At 35.7% G+C, this 17,240-nt stretch overlaps 1 long non-coding RNA gene across 2 annotated transcripts in view; it reads left to right on the top strand.

Moving 5' to 3' along the window:
* The first annotated feature begins 6,243 nt into the window (after nucleotides 1-6,243).
* LOC116534468 overlaps nucleotides 6,244-17,240 on the top strand; it is a 121,164-nt gene continuing 110,167 nt past the window's right edge. For both annotated transcript variants that reach the window (XR_004261738.1, XR_004261737.1), the window contains exon 1: nucleotides 6,244-6,637. This is a non-coding gene — a long non-coding RNA (uncharacterized LOC116534468). The remainder of the gene's footprint in view (nucleotides 6,638-17,240) is intronic.

Here is a 17,240-nt window from a genome sequence, read left to right as displayed (position 1 = left end):
AACTGTCTGGTTTATCAAGTAAACTTAGTTAACTTGAAATTTTAAACTAAGAAACTAAATGAGCCCTCCCAACAGAACTGAACTTTTGTGAGGCCATATGTGAAAAGTGGAAGTAAAATGATTCTTGGTTTAAAAGATAAAGATAGGGGGGAAAAAAAAGCATAGTAGCACAGAATGCCATGGAGCTCCATAACTGTGGAGAAGCCCACGGGGAGGGGGAATTTAAATGAAGGACAAAGGAGACATAGATATAAATGTACTATAGGTCACCCAGTTAGACTGAGAAAATTTCAGAGAGCGAAAAAAAACGTGTTGAAATAAGACATGCAAAGATGTTTAGTGATAGGAAACCTCTGGGAAGAGGATTTCAGTGGCATGTTTCAAGAATCCTTTTATTGTCATTATGTTGATGGACATTTTTACCAGTGACTTGGATGAGGTCATGGATACAAGTTGATATAGCTGCACTAAGAACAAGTGAGACAGGATTCCTAATAACTGGTTTAGAATTTCCAGTTCTTCAACTGGTCCCTCATTTTTCTTTCACTATTGCCCTTGATCTTTCCTATACTGAGTCTTCCTTTCCTTTCCCATACAATCACTCCTAACAATGTTGCTATATCCATGACTATGTTTCCAAAATCATATTTACATTTTGGACCTCTCAAAATTGGCTTCCACCCCCACCATCCAACCAGAACTATCATTGCTAATGTCCCTAGTTAGCAAGGTGTCCTAGCTGTCAAATTTGATGGACTTCTTGTCTCATACCTCATCCTATTAGCCTCTCTGGTATTTACTCCCTTTGACAAATTCATCCTTACTACATTCTCTGTGATCTCCTTTGTGTCCTTTCTCTTTGATTCCTTTAAGTCATTGGAATTCCTTATAATGCCTTTTGTCTTCTTACTCTCTGCTGCCTTTTAGGGCAGTCTTACATGCTTCCATGACTAAAACAAACATCTGATATGGTCCTCTAATCCTGCATCCCAGACCAAATATCTCCTCTGTATGATTTTCAGCAAAATGAACTTGACAAAACTACCATTTCTTTCTACCGCTAATCTAACCTTGTCCTTCAGAAGTCATGAGCTAAAAAAATAAAACCAGAAAATATGTAGTCAACTATACTAGATTATAAATTCCTTTCAACCTCATGCTCTATGTTCAGTGATGTGTTGGGAATCAGTTGCGTATAGTTAACCAGCTATAGAGTTTGTAGCAACAAGGAATTCAATTTGATTGCAGGTTATTTGTATTCTTATAAAATCTTCATTAAAATACCATCTTTAGAAAAACATTAAGAGGTCCATTTCAAATTCTGAGTGTTCATTTTTTTACTGAATTACTATCTTTATATTGCATCATTATCTTCATATGTCAAAACATTCACATACTTAATTTTCTTTCTTGTATCATTCATATATTAAGGATAGAAACTTTGTGGTCTGTAAAGGCCAACTTCTTACATTAGGAAATTACTGATTATTTCTATATATAAAATTTCAGGTTTAACTTTTCAAGGAAAACAATGCATCTTAATATTAAATAGATGCTCTTAAAAAGGATACATTTTATTTTTGTACTGATATTTGACTGATAGAAACATTCACATATTCTTATTTGATAATTATCTGAGGGGTACCATAAAGGATTAATCTACAACTATACAAAACTTCCCTCTCCCTCTTATATGCAACCTTTCTAAAGTAGGAAGAGAAAAGCTGGGTTGCCAGATTCCAAACACACATGAAAACCATTGCACCTAAATTTAGAATTTTAAAAAATCTTTTCCATATTCCAATTTGGCTTTGATAAAATTTGAATTCTGAGCTACACTTTAAAAGTTATTCTTTTTTATTTTTTCTCTATCTAGGCTTAGGAGTAGGGTAATGCTGTTCTTGAAGCACTTTATGTCATTATGTGTGTTAAGTCTAATTCTACAGAGGAAGTGAGCTGTTATAAAATCAAAGTATGTTCGTTGGATTTGATGTAAGAATTAGAATGGTAGAGAGAGAGGGAGAATGATTATTTTATTCCATTCATGAATGACAGAGAAAATGGTTTCTCCTGCATGTCCTCTTGGCCTATATACCATGAGCTTAGAAGCATAGATATGAGAAAATTGTAAACAACTGGTTGACCACAAATAAACAGTGATTCTTATATCCAGCATTCCAACCATAGCTTTTTTCACTCAAAATGTGCATGAATTCCATTACCTGGAAGATGTTTCTCCCCTTGTATCATTTAGCTATTTTTATGTAATAATCCTCCTCATCCAGTCCCCTTCCCCCAAGAAAATCTCAGTGGTTTAAAACAATAAGCATTTATTATTTTTCATGAGTCTGTATCTGAGCATTTTTTTGGGGGGGGTGGTCTTAGAGGGGCTCACTCAGTCATACACCTGTGGTCAGCTATAGTTTAAGAAGGCATCTCTGGTAATCCAGGCAGATCCCTTTCATATGATTAATTAGCTGTAAGTATGTCTAGGTCAATAATTCTCCATCAGCCTAGCCTAAGCTCAAGGAGGAGGCAACAGCAGAAGTACACAAGTCCTCTTCAGGCCTAGGCTCAGAACAGGCACACCTTCACTTCTGTCTCATTCTTGGCCTACATTTAAGGGATGGAAGATGGACTCCACTTATTTTTGTAAGGAGCTGCAAAATATATTACAAGGAGATGAGTTCCAGTTGCTATTATGAATAATAATCTATTCCAAAACATAATGACTAAAAACAATTTATGTGTCTCACAGATTCTGGGGATCAGGAATTTAGACAAGGATGCAGTGGCTGTCCTTTACTGTTTTCAGGAAGACTTAAAGGTTAGGAGTGGCTTGGCGGCTGGAGGCTAGAATTATCTGAAGGCTCATTTATTCACATGTCTGGGACCTGAGCTGTGGAGATTCAAAGATGAGTAATGCTGAATGGATAGACTGCATGTGACCTCTCCATGTAGTTTGGCTCCCATATAGTATAGTGGCCACAAGGCACTCAGACTTCTTATGTGGTAGTTTAGGGTTCCAAGCCCAGGACACCAAGACAGAAGCTGGATTGCCTTTTATAACATATTTTTAGAAGTCAAACAGCATCAGTTCCATCAAACGTAATTAATCAAGGCAATACAAGTCCACCTAGATTGAAGAACCAGCCTCATTTCAACAGAATGCCAAAACCATGTTGTAGAAAACTATGCAGGGCAGGATATATTGTTGCCATCATCTTAAGAAAATACAATCTGCTGTAATCCACATTTTAGCCTTACCAATTTACATTCCTCCTGTATGGAAAATACACTCACTCCTCCCCTCAAAACCTCTATTATGACATCAGCTTAAAGACCAACAGTTCATTATTTAAATCAGGTGCAGGTGTGGATGATGCGCCTTGCATGTGATTTATTGAGTTATGCTCCTAAAGTTTCTCTGGTTTTCTCTAATTCTAACGATCTGTGAACTAAAAGGGTCCCCTGTCAGATTGCTATGGAACAGCACCCTCAAGAGTATTAGGAGGCCTAATATTTAATGGAAAAGTTTTGGGAGGCATGGCTTTGAGTACTTAGAAAGACTTTCATCTGTGTGAAAGGGTTTATGAAGTGTCATAGTTAATCTTTCTGAGGTATATAACAAAGGGTTATATTGTCTGGTCATTGGTTTTATCTTGACCATATTAGCTGAAATAGTTATGAGCCCACTCTACGTCTTGATGGGGACGTCACAAAATTATTTATAAAAGAACAAGTGATTCAACAGATATTGTTGCTATCATCTTTCGAAAACATAAGCTGCCATAGAGTGAAACCGTGAGGTTAACTGAGTGGGATATAAGCCTGATTAATCTACCATATTCTCTTAAAAAGTTATTGACTCACTTTTGGACAAATAGTTATAGTGGCTTCTATGTTCCAGGTACAGATCTAGGTACCAGATTTAAAAGAAAAAAACAATGAATAAAGACATTCTACTCTCATAGTGATTTCTGTTCTCTTTATGGGGTCAGAATAATAAGTAATAAACAAAATAGATAGTGTATTAGATAGTGGTATGCGAAAAGAAGGGGAAAAAAAGCATAAGGAAGAAGATAGAAAGTGTATATGGTGGATTACACGTTCAGATAGCATTATTAGGAAGGTCTCACTGAGAAGATATTTTAATAAAGACCCAAACAAAGTGAGAGAGTGAGCCATATGGATTTTAGGGGAAGAGAACTCCAGGTGGAAGATACCTAGATAACTTTATAGCAGGTACAAAGTTGTATTGAAAATACAGGAATGGAGTGAGCAAGTGGTAAGAAATGAAGTTGCAGTGGTAATGAGGGGCAGGTCATGTAGAAATCCATTGGTCATTGTAAGTAATTAGACATTCACCCTGAATGAATAGGAAGCAATTAATGGGTTTTTAGTTTATGAGTGAAATGAACTAATTTCCCTTTAGACAACATGACTTTGGCTCCTTTGTTGAGAATAGAATAGAGAGGAAAGGACAGAGCAGGAAAGTAGTTAAGAAATGATCGATTTAATACAGATTAAATGGGCTAACGTGGGAGGAGCAGTGGTGACAAGAAGTAGCCCTATCCTGCATACATTTTGAAGGTAGGGACAACAGGACCCGTTGAGGTATTGGATGTAGACTATAAGAAAAAAAAAGTCAAGAATAATGCCAACATTTTTGGCTTGAAATATTTGTTGGGTTTTCTGGAAAGATGAATTTGAGAAGGTATGAAGACAGGAAGAAAACTTGGTGCCTAAATATTTGCTGTGTTTTAAGAGGAGCATCTGGTATACAAATTGATTCTTCTTTGCAAAACCAAAAGCAACTATGGGTTATTTGTTTATTTTTTTGTGGCATTGATAAATGAATTATACCCAGTGAGAAATGAGAGAACCTAGAGAAAGCATTTAAGAACTTCCAGATCTTTGTCTAATAAACTAACTTTTGTTATGCTAGGATCACTGAGTCTAAAATCAGTTAGGCAAACAATCTTTAAGACCTTGTGTCCAAAAATATCAAAATAATAGTCCTGGAAGTTCTTAAAGCTAAAGACAAAAGCAAATTTTCTTGCTTTTTTTGGGGGGTGGGGTGATGGTTTCATAGTCCATCTAATAGATAACTTACAGATTTTCTGAATGGCAGCCCTAGGTACATACACATTTGCTCTTGACGAACCTTCAGGGTGAGTGTCATTCCCTTTGTCCTTTATTTAGTTTAAATTTTCTCTATGCCTGAAGGCTCATCTCAAGATCTTTCTCTTCCATAAAGAGTTATCTTACCACTCTAGATAATACTACTTTTATAACAACCACTTTTTATTCTCTCATTTTTTATGTGTTAGGTTTCCCTTTCTGTTTAAATTATAAACCCATTTTTGGGAGGCAACATATCCCATGCTGAGAAGGAATCCGTCACATGTACTGATGCACTTGTGATTTGATAAGAATAGAACTGGACTTTTGGTCAAAAATCATGATTTAAAATAAGGCTTCACTTAAACACTACTGGCTATTGATCAAGTAATGTGAAGCAATTGTACTCAACTTTTCCAAGGCTTAGTTTACCCCTTCATACTAAGGGGGAAATATGTTTGATTTCCCAGCATCATGGGGAGGATTGGATGAAGTGCTGTGTCAACGTTAGGCATATTCTACTGCACATGTATTTATGTTATATGCTAGACCAGAGTCTCCATTATGGCAGCACTGTTCACCCAGCACCACATCAAGCTGGGCTGGTCAGGAGATATTCAGGCTGCTTCACTCTTTCCTACACTTCATCAATTCTCTCCTTAATGGCTTCCACATAGCTAAAATTTCCATGTAGCTTCTCACTCATTTTACCTTGAATATTTTAATATGTCAAAGAGCTCTCTGGGTGAGTTTAGCATTGCCATAAATGGGGCACTTTGAAATATAAATGATGAGGGGGACAACTTCCCTTTAATTGATTACCATCAGCTGCCAACCAGGCAGTACTTTCCCTACCTGCTAACTAATCCAAAAGCACACTTAGCCTAGACAAAAGCAAAGGTAATATGTAAAAAAAATGAGTTTCAGCTGTTAACAATATCACTAATTAACAATTTTGCAGAAGTTTTTAATTATTCTTTAACATTTTATTGTTATTAACAATACATTTATTGAGTATCTATCAAGTTCTAAGATTCAAAAACAATATAAAACACAGCAACTGCTCTTGCATCATTTGAAATTATAAAATACATACTTTTTTTAGGTGTGTACATGTGCTCGAGGTTCTAGTGCACACTTAACTGTACTAAGGGGAGATTGAGAAATCCAAAGGCAGGAGAGGATAAACATAAAAAATGTCTGTTCCCTAGGTTTATATGAAGAATGTGTTTACCTAAAGGCTTCTAAGTGACATTTTGATAAAAACAGTTTATGAGACCCACTTCTACCAATGAGAACTTTCTTTCCCCAAAATCTGCTGCTGCTTACATCTTTCTAAAAGCACTACATTTTATATGCAGAAGTACATTAATTCATTTTCTAATAACAGAAGCAGAAACTTAGGGTGACATAAGAAAACAGCAGAAGAAGTAGAAGTAAAGTATCATGAAGACACAGACTATGACTATTTTGCAAATTCCCAGGGCTCAGGAGGGAGATTTAAACACAGCAGGTACTCTACAATAAATATTTTTCATAGGAGTGGATGGATGGATGGATGGATGGATGGATGGATGGAGATGTGAATTAATTGAATGAAGCCCTTCAAATTGCAATTGTTAAATCTAGGACAAAAATCTGCATTTCAGATATGGGAACGGAAACTTTAATTTATTAGTGACAAAATTCTGAATCTTGCTCTCTGGTTCACAATTTCCTCAAGTCTTAAAGAAAATGATTGGATATCTAAGGTATTTCTAAGTCTAAAATGAAATACTTTGATAATATGATGACAGTGTTTTGAGTCTTATGTTCAGCTATGATTCGTCTCTGAACCAGTAATTTGAAATATATTTTTAATAATGACAGTATTAATTATTGACTTCATGCATTAGTTAAATAATGAACATAATATTTCTGTATGGTAAGAATGATTATGTGCCTCTTTATCCAAATGAGGAAACTGAGGTTTATTCAGGTAAGTAACTTGCCCAAGGGCACAGAGGTGGGCATGATAGAGTTGAGGCTCTGGATCAGGTCTGGCTCACTCTGATTCCTATGCCTGGAACTGTTATCTGTTATTTAACTCATCTTCTTTTATAAGACTTTTTGTGTGTAACAGGTCCATAATTTGAGAAGAGGTACAATGTTGTTTCCTTACAGCTATGACAGTCACCAGTGTTACTGCGCTGGACATAGGGTTAGGATGAGGAAATTCCATCAAGCATGAAACAAGACAAAGATGAATATCTTCTGTCAATATATCTGGGAGTCAGCCACAAAGCAAGAGAGCAGACAACAGGGCAGAAGGAACTAAGAGTACGGCGCAGTTTGGAGGGACTGAGGGTAAAGGCAGTTTGAAATTTTGGACGGTAGTCAGAAATCAGGGAATATGGAAGAACAAAAATAATCAGAACAATAGCAAGCAAGAGAGCAGAGCACATGATAGTGTCCATTGACCTTAATCCCTGGAGCAGATCCCTTCTGGTGGGATTTTTTTATCATTAAATATAGCAAAAGCCAATTTTCAATTGCAGGTCTGGGCACAGCATGAAGAAGCAGAATTGGCTGCTCCAAGCTAACAGGGGCAGGGGATCAGTGGCAGCTGCTGGTGAGCAACTCCTGACACCTTAGCATGCCTTCTCAGCGCTTGAGGGTTTCACTATCTGTTCAGTCCCTTTTGCAAGGGAAAATTGGTTCTGCAGCATATATTGTAGCTTCCCAGCCTGAAGAGTGCAATTATGGATTGATGGAGTCCACCATGACTGACGGGTTCTTTCTTTCTTCCCCTGTCAGGAAAAAGTGCCTCATGACAATCATATGTTGGTGTCATATACATAACTCTTCCTCTCCCTTCCCATCTGCACCACCCCTCAACATACTAACTAATCATTGGCATAAATTTACTTTTGTAATTCTACGTTGCAAGTTGCTAGTATTTACAAGACACTGTTCTAGGTGGAAGAGATGTAAAGATGAATGAGATATGATTCCTGACTTTGAGGAGTTCACAGTCTAGATGAGAGAGAGAGAGGTACATAAACTAATAATCATAGCTAACCGATATTGAGCACTTAGAGCAAGGCAGGTACTATTATACTTATTATAGATACTAGCTTATATAATCCTCAAAGCTACCCTATAAGGTAGGAGTCTTATCCTCATTTTATAGATGAAGAAACTCATGCACATTGGGGCTAAATAAATCACTCAGGATCACTCAACTAATAGGAGTTGCAACCCAGAGTTCCAAACCAAACAATATGACCCCAGAGCCTGGCTTGTGAAGATGACATACCGCCTTCTCATAAATAAAAAATATTGAGTACAATGATCAGGGCAAGAATTGAAATATACAGAAAAGGAAAATGACCACATGAAAAGAGTAAAGATTTGCAATGAGTAAGCGAAATTATGTCTGCTGTCATATGACTTTCAACAAACTTTTCAATTTTTCTGGGCTTCAAGTTATTCCTGGGGAGAACAGTACATATGTTCAGGCGTTATTGTAAAGATAAGACTGTATAGAAAATACCTGCCACAGTGCCTCACATATTAGCTATTTAATAAATGATGCTTCTAATTGAAGTAGTGGTAGCTGTTGTTGCTGTTGTTATCAGTGTCATGTTGAACATGAGTACTGTAGGGACACAAGGGAATAGTGACTGACTCGGTCTGAAGAGGGAAAGTGGGTGAGGAAACATCCAGTGAATGCTTGGCATAAGAGGTGGCATTTGAACTGCACCTTGAAGGATCATCATTTTCTAGACAGGTGAAGGAAAGAGATGCATTCTAAATAGAAAAAACATGTGCTTAACATATTTGAAAAATATAAAGTTTTTGTTAGTTTGGATGAATCATGGTGTGTGTGTCTGCATGTGTGCGTGTCTGCATGTGTGTCTGCATGTATGTGTGTATGTTAAGAGTGGCTAGAGATGACACTATAAAGATGTGAAGGGCACAAATCATGAAAGCCTTATAAGTCATTGAATTTAGCCCCAAACATATAAAATATGAAAGGTTATACGGTAACTAACTCAGCAGTTTTTTTGATCCCTCTAAACTAGTTTTTCTTAATGGAATGTTTCCTTTGCTTCCTTCTAAATATTTTAAAACACAGTAATACTGCTTTATAACACAAGTATATGGTGTTCAACAGCTGGCCAAACTTTCAGTTTCATTTTACTCTTGAGTTACTGTGCATTTCTCTATCTATCTACAATTTGTGAGCAAATCAGCTAGTATTAAGAAAAGATGATGAAGAATAAATGTGGCAGAAATATTCCATTTAATGACTTATTTGAACTGTTGCCTTTACCGGTCACCCAACTTTTGACCCACACATAAAATGCGAAAGCCCCGTTGTTCAACATTTAGATAAGAACCCATTTTTTAAAATTTCAACTATTGGTTTAGGTACAGGGGATACATGTGCAGATTTGTTACATGGGAATATTGCGTGATGTTGAGGTTTGGGGTACAGATCCTGTCACCCTAGTAGCGAGCATGGTAACTGATAAGTAGTGTTTTAACCCAACCACTCTCACCCCCCAGCAGGCCTCAGGGTCTGTTGTTCTCATATGTATGCCCATGGGTACTCAGTGCTTAGCTCCCGCTTATTAGTGAGAACATGCAGTATTTGATTTTCTATTCCTGTGTCAATCTTCTTAGGATTATGGCCTTCAGCTCTATATATGTTGCTGTAAGACATTATTTCATTATTTTTAGGCTGCACAATATTTCATGGTATATATGTCCACATTTGCTTTATCCAATCTACTACTGATCATCACCTGGGATGATTTCATGTCTTGGCTAATATAAATAGTGCAGCTATGAACATATGAATGCATGTGTCTTTTTGGTAGAATTTTATATATATATATATATATATATATATACACACACACACACACACATATGTGTGTATATTATAAATATACACACATATATGTATATATAATATATATGTGTATATATATAATTCCATATATAATTCTATATAATATATACACATATATATAATATATATACACATATATTATATAATATATAACACAATATACACATATTAATATATAATATATAGTATATTATATATATTATATAATATATATACACACATAATATATATATATATATATATATATGTACAATTTTGCTTTAACCCAGAAACCCCATTACTGGAGATATATATATATATATATATACACACACACACACACACACACACATATATATCACATACATATATATATGTGTGTGTGTATATATGTATATATGTATATCTCCAGTAATGGGATTGCTGGGTTAAATAACCCATTTTTTGATTGCTGCTAAATTTAATTCTCCCTGTGAAGAATAATAAGCAGTATGTTTGGGTGTATGTGTCTTTGAGTGTGTGAATGACAAAATTCTTGTTTATGTAACTATTGTACAGGCTTGTTTGAAACCATCTGATGTCTCCATTTCCCAGGATTAAAACAAAGTGAAACAAAAGCACACCAATAAGTAAATAAATATTTCACCAGTAAAATATTATTTTTTGGGACAATCACTAAGTAAAATAAGGATACAAGTTTTTTGAAGAATTAAGGAATAGAAAAGTAACATGCTATTATTTCCTTTGGTCTTTAGTCGGAAGGACAACTCTAACTGCAGTGATTTTGTAGCCTTATCCAAAAACAAATTAGGGGGAACCTCCATCTGCTCTCATTGCTAATTTGGTATAGTCAAGATGCCTTTTGAACAGCTATTTGACTCTTCAGCAGTTATTCCTATTGTAGCTGATTCTCATCACTTTTTTCTCTCACATGACCCCTGGAATATACAAAATGATCACATAGTAGATAATTGTATACAACTGTTTATTTAGCATTCCATCAGAAATATCATTGTTCCTATTGTTTTAATGAAAATTACCAAATAATCTTAATCTGGATTATTCAAAGGAATGCCTTCTACTTTAAATAAGTTTTACTGTAAAATTCCTTAGTGAAGAGAATTATTACATACGGTTCTCTGTGCTTCCTTTGCTTAGGTTTGCAGACAACAAGATTAATTAATTTCATTTTTTTCTTAGAAGTTCATCAGGTTAACTCTTTAATCATTTTTATTGCCCATTTCATTTCAGTTATATTAAATCTTACTTTCCTATATTTAGGTACATTGGCAAATACTAACTTGTTTTTAATATTCAAACATTTGTCTCATCAGAATTATATAAACAGTGTTTTTCTGTCCTTGTAAAGTGAATATTTAACATGTCCAGTTCTCAAATACTGTTTGCATTTTTGACTCCATTACATTGTTAATAAAGTCAAATCTGTTGTAAATGGATGGTACATGCTTTCTATTATATATGCTTTCCTTTTGCTTCCATTGAGTGAATTTAAAAAATTATTTATACCAATTGTACTAGCCTGATTTTTCAAGTATAAGGTCATTTTTACTTATATATACTCCTTCAGAATCATTTATCTACCTTGCCATTATGCGTGCTAACAGTACCCTTCAATTTAGTATCATCTGCAAATTTCATTAACATATTGTTTATTCCCATTTCCAGGTGATTAATCTAGATATTAAATATGACTATACCTAACATCAATCCCTTCCTAACTTGGTTAGATATTTCTTCAAAATAAAATAGTATTTTTAGACTTACTCCTAATTTGTAGTTCTACCAATTTTGTTTTGTAATAGTATGAGAATGTTCAATGCAACTTAATTTTAATTTTTAAAAGTCTGTCTAAGATTACTAAAATCAAATATGTTCTGCCTTCTGTATTTCTCATATTAATTAAAGCTAACTCTGTAAAAATTGTGGACAACCAAATTGATGTGTAAAATTAATTTATAAATGTATCTCTGAAACATGATGCAATCATCTTGGGGAGATTTAAATGTCTACAGAGTTTTTCTAGGGCTTTATAATATTACTGGTCTCCTTCTGATAAATTCCATTTATATTTCATTTGCAATTGTTAATTTCTATGCAACTAAGTGTTTTTTAATAGTATGAATATGAACATACCTCAGTAGACTTCAGTTGGGTATTTACTCCATTCTAATTTTAATTGCCTTCTAATGTAAGTGATTATATGAAGTATTTCTTCCAGTTGATGTGTATGGAAAAGGCAAAATGTGTATTAGTTATTTACAGAACTTTTGTTTTAAGTTGGCCTTTATTTTTATTGGTTACCTATAAATAGGCGATTGATAAATACCTTTTTCTATCTCCCCTACAATTCAGAGATTAAAATAATCTAATCACAGGTCACATCCAAATGATAATTTAAATGGGACTGTCTCCTACATAGCTGCCAAGAAGTTTTCAGCACATGACTTGAATCACATAATTATGAAGTAATCCCCATGACAACAAAATATATTTTATGTAACAAAGACTCTAGTTTCCTGAGAAGTTTTTACCATTACAAATGAAGAAGTTTGGCACTGCATATTTTCCTGTGTCTCATTCCTTCTCCCCAGATAGATTTGGCTGATTAATTATGTTACTGTCTTCCCTTGTTAGGGATGAGGAAGTTTGAGACAATGTGAGCCAATGAGAGAGCAGGAGAGATTTGCTGGGCATTCCGTAAAAGGAGCTGCTTTTCAAGAATCTGGTATCATTTCCCTCTCTACTCCTTGACCTCTTCTCACCACCTTCTGACATGGCCTACCAAAGCCACATGCATAACCACAAAGCCCAGACTACCACTGGCAGCAAACCTGCCACCAAGAGGGGAATCGCCTAAGAATGAAGCCTGAGTGTAGGCAGCTAAGTAGATGCAAAATGCCTGTCTTCCAGACCTCATTGAGCCAGCAGAAAAACCTGGGACCTCCCCCCCACTATCTCTGTGCATACTCATTAACAAACACACAAATGCCCTTTCTCTATAAGTGGATCCAAAGAGGATTTGTTACATGGAGCCAAAAGCATCCTAATGAGTCATTGAGCATACATTTTGTAAGCTAAAGTTAATCAAATATGAACATGTTTATACTGGTTTAATAATTATGCAGATTCTTGTTCAAATTAGATATCAAAATTCAACTTTTCAAACTTAATGTATATTCTGTATCACAATGTCTATTAAAAGAAGATTTTGAAAACCGCCAAAGGTCACAGAGCTAGTCAGTTGAAGTGTCAGAATTTATATCTAGGCAGTCTGGCTCCAGAGCCTGTGATTTTAACCAGCAAATGAGAGAGAACACTGCAGGGATTTTGACAAGCATGCTCAAGATGGAGCAGAACCAAAACCTGGTAGTGTCCAAAAGAAACAGAGAGAGAGAGACAGACAGACACACAGAGACAGAGAGGACAGAGTGTCACAAAGGAAACAGAGTGATCAGCAATGTGAAACACAGCAGAAAAATCAAATATGAGAAGATCTTAAATTAAGCCTTCTTATGGATTGAATTTTACTGCTGGACTTTGAAAAGCCAGGTACTCTAGTACTTGCTGGGCTGTCAATCAGGGGGTAGTGATTTAAATAATAAATATAAAGAGAAGGAAGATATATGTATCACATATTTAATTTTTGAGGTTACTAAAACTGGTATTGCTATTATTATTATTTTATCTATACCACAAACCCAATACGGAGTCTTTTTATCCCTAAATCTTCTCCATGTGTCTCCGAAAATATGTGTTCCCTTGAAACTTTTTGTATCTTTTAGTATCTATTAGGCTGGTGCAAAAGTAATTGCAGTTTTTGCCATTAAAATGCCATTGCTTTTAATGGCAAAAACTGCAATTACTTTTGCACCAACCTAAATCATTTAATCTATGTATCTGTTATCTATCTATCTATCTATCTATCTATCTATCTATCTATCTATATGGTTATCTATCTATCTATTTATTTGGTAAGAATACACATGTTGGAAGGAATCTCTTGATAGGTCTTGTACTGGAAGCCACATTTTTTAAAACAAAATGTTCCAGCCAAACTTTTCTTACATACAGGTGTATGTAGTCTTATTAGGGAAGATTCCTAGCCCAAACCATTTATTTATTATTCCACATACAGCCAAGAAGTTGTGTTGTGCAATCATATCACTCTGACACCTAAACAATAAGGCAGATCGTTTTCAAGCACTTAGGACAAGAATACCTAGAATGCCACAGGGAAAAATAAAATAAAATTACATTGAGAGACAGAATGAATAATGGAAATAATTAAACAGTGTCTGAAGTAGTCTAGCTGGTCTGAGTTGGAATTCTGTTCCGCCATTTGTCAGCCATGCAACCTTGGAAATTTCCTTAACCTACCCTGGATTCTAGTTTCTCTTAAGTAAACTAAGGAGTAATACTGACTTCAAAGAATTATTGTTATAATCATCCACACAATGCAGGACCTGACACATAGGGGGTATTCAGAGAACAAGAACCATTATCATATGTCTTATTGAGTTCACCCTGATGTAACTCCTAAGGTTAGGCAAAGTATTTTGCATGGTATATAAAAAGGCAGCTTAAAACAAGAAACCAAATAAAGTTGTTCCTCAATCCTAGTGCATTTAAATAAGAAAGTAAAAGAAGTGAGATAGTTGCTACTCCTCTGAAAAGAAACTTTATAGAACTTCTTGCCCTATGACAAACATGACAAACTGAAATATTGACAGGGATCAAGCAGACAATACAAATGATAAAGCAGCTAAGTATGCAGATTCTAGGTTTGTTTGCCTTATATCGATTCCCTCCTTGCCTTGCTTTGTTCTGTATCATAGGACTCACACATGCAAGATGCATTTCTCAGGCTTCTGAGTCAGCTGCCTCCAGCAGGGTGAAGACAATGGCAAGCAGTGGCAGGAGTCTTGAGGGTAGGGAACTAGTAGGAGACTCTACCAAGTTAGTTCTGTTCTCCACACCCCTTCTCATTGGCTGTGTCCAACTCCAGCAATGGCTACATCTCTATGTGTTCCAGAGTACCCTTCAAGTAACCATGGCCCTGGGCTCCTACAACACTAGTTCCTCCCTTTTCTCTCCAGCCACATGTGTTCAGAGTATCTTCTTGCTGTGTCAATCTCTGGTTTATGTTATTGTGAATGCGAGAATCCCTTGTGATTCTCATATTTCCTGTCTTACTTGTATAAATAGTTATCTATGTTACAGTATTGGTTTCTGTATTCCTGATTAGAACCTGACTGATAGAAACTGTAAACGTAGACACAAACAAAGTTGACAGGATATTACAAAATGATGGGAACCTTCTGGTCATCTGGTACTCACCTGAGACTAACTGATGCATTTTAGGAATATGGGCACTGTATGGTCAAATCTTCCAAATTTTCAAGAAATGCTGAACTATGAAGTGACCTGCAATTGTTACAATTTTCTAGGAAGATGTGAGAAGAGCTGTGACTGACTTAGTGGTTTAGTGCTTTTGAACATGCTGATTTGTACTGTAGAATTAGTCAACATTGAGAATGAAACACTACCAACTTTCTGAATTTATATAATTATTATTTCAAGAAACATTTTCAAGTGTCTACCTTGTATTACTCACCAAGGTAAATGCCAAGAATACAAGAAAGATTAGCTAATAGATAACTACTATTAATTATCTAGATTATCTAGCTTGATACAAGTACTTTTTTTTTTTTTTTTTTTTGAGATGGAGTCTTGCTCTGCAACCAGGCTGGAGAGCAGTGGTGCAATCTCGGCTCACTGCAACCTCCACCTCCTGGGTTCAAGCGATTCTCCTGCCTCAGCCTCCCAAGTAGCTGGAACTACAGGCACAAACCACCATGCCCAGCTAATTTTTTGTATTTTTAGTAGAGACGGGGTTTCACCATGTTTTACGTGCATAATAAAATATCATCTTTACCATGACACTTCATGGTCCTTACCCACACATTTTGTTTTATTTTCACTTTTTGAAAGCTGAGACGCAGAGATATCAATGAACATTCCAAGTTCACATAGCTAGTTTGAAGGAGAGCTCACGGAAATCTATAGTTGTACTCAAAATAATGCTCTTTCTGCAGTGACATGCATAGTCTTCCTGGATTACACAAAACATAAAATGCTCATGTTCCAGTAAATTACATGTTAGCAGGGAGGAGGGATAAGTAAGTAGCTATTAAGCAATGAATGGAATGTTATGTTGATAGGTATATTTTAATGGTCCATTCATTATATTGACACAGGAGGTGATTCTGTGGTTCACAATTTCACACACAGTTTTCTTTCTTGGTCATACTTCAAGCCACTTTCTATAATTTGTAGAAAGCATGTGTTCAGAAAAGCTGTTTAACAAAGTAGTTGTGTAACATAGGTGAAGGAAGGATAAGGAGATCACCTTGATACTTGCAGCTAATGTAAATTTGAAGGAGATATAAGCATTTATAACTCTCTTTAAATGTGCGGCAAGGGTTAGCACATAGTTATTTGGAACAAAGGACTCACGATTAATTGAACACTATAGTTTATATTTCAAGCATTACTTTGTAATAATTGGAAATAAAGATATTTGTGTTTTAGTAAAGGATTTTATGCTATCTTATCATTCAGTTTCTGTTTTCATTTTAAATGTTCAATCTTTCCACAGGGAAAAATTACAAAATTCAATATCAGTAACAAACACTTACGTAGTTCTTACTACGTAGGATCTTATTTAATAAAACAACCCTAGGAGGAGGCTAATATTATTATACCCATTTTACAGAGCTTATTAGTCAGGGACAGAACTATTAATAATAGGATATATGTACAGATAAAAGGAAGTTTTTTAAGGAGAATTGATTCACAGGATCAGAAGGTGAAGTCTCATGATAGGCCATCTGCAAGCTGAGGAGCAAGGAAACCAGTAGTGGATCAATGTGAGTCCCCAAACCTCAAAAGTAGGGAAGCTGACAGTGCAGCCTTCAGTCTGTAGCCAAAGGCCTGAGAGCCCTATCCAACCAGTGGTATAAGTCCAGGAGTCCAAAAACTGAAGAACCTGAAGCCTGATATTGGAGGGCAGGAAGCATCCAGCAGGGGTGAAAGATGAAGCTCAGAAGACTTCGCACGTTCACTCCTTCCACCTTCTTCTGCTTTATTCTAGCCACTCTGGAAGCTGATTAGATGGTGCCCACCCAGATGAAGAGTGGGTCTGCCTCTCCCA

Source organism: Sapajus apella, unplaced genomic scaffold, assembly GCF_009761245.1.
Source record: "Sapajus apella isolate SASKATOON/1434 unplaced genomic scaffold, GSC_monkey_1.0 scaffold87, whole genome shotgun sequence".
NCBI lineage: Eukaryota > Metazoa > Chordata > Mammalia > Primates > Cebidae > Sapajus > Sapajus apella.
The sequence above is the reverse complement of the archived record's forward strand: the minus strand, read 5'-3'. Positions and strand labels throughout refer to the sequence as shown.